Genomic DNA, 921 nt, shown 5'->3' with positions numbered 1-921 from the left:
TTGGGACCACTGGGTGGCCCATAGGGAGCCCAGGGGTCTGATTTCCACAGGTGCTCTCCTGCAGGCAGCCCGGTATCACGGAATCATTAAGGTTGGGAAAGCCCTCTGAGATCATTGAGCCCAACCATTACCCCAGCACTGCCAAGCCCACCACCGAACCACGTCCCAAAGTGCCACATCCACAAGTTTATGGAATACTTCCAGGGATGGTGATTCCATAGGCAATTCCTTAGGCAATTCCAGTGCCTGTCCACCATTTCCACGAGGATGGCAACCCAGGTGGAGGGTGTGTGATGAGCCTTTGCTGCTCTTTGCCTCCAGCTCTCAGGAAAGTTCTGGAGTTAATGATTGAACTGGCTGGAATCCCACAAATACCCAATTTAGATCCCCAAAGTGGCCAACTAACAGCAGTGGGCAGCCCCCATGGAGGGATCCAGAGCTGGGGCCACGGTGCRCTGTCTGGGTACGGGGCTGAACTGGGGGTGCTGGGCCATGCTGGGGGCACTGGGCTCAGCGGGAAGGCACTGGTTGCAGGCATGTGAAGCACTGGAATAGACTGGGAGCCTGTGGAACAGGGAGTGGTGTCCATGGGGCACTGGGATGRTGGAGGAATGTACGCTTCAGGTGCTGGCCACAACTAGGGGCATTGGGCTGTACTGGGAACGGGACTGTGGATGAATGAGGTGCTGGTCAGAACTGGGGGCACTGGACTGTACCGTGGATGAACCGTGGGGTACGAGGTGCTGGTCAGATGGGGAACACTGGGCTGTACTAGGAACAGGCCTGTGTGTCAAGTGCTGGTCAGAACTGGGGGCATTGGGCTGTATGGGGGATGGCACCAAGGGGTACGAGGTGCAGGTCAGAATTGGGGGCACTGCGCTGCACAGGGGATGGTGCCATGGGGTACGAGATGCTGGTCAG

Source organism: Malurus melanocephalus, unplaced genomic scaffold (genome assembly GCF_030028575.1).
Source record: "Malurus melanocephalus ecotype Western Australia unplaced genomic scaffold, MMel_1.1 scaffold_170, whole genome shotgun sequence".
Lineage (NCBI taxonomy): Eukaryota > Metazoa > Chordata > Aves > Passeriformes > Maluridae > Malurus > Malurus melanocephalus.
The sequence above is the reverse complement of the archived record's forward strand: the minus strand, read 5'-3'. Positions refer to the sequence as shown.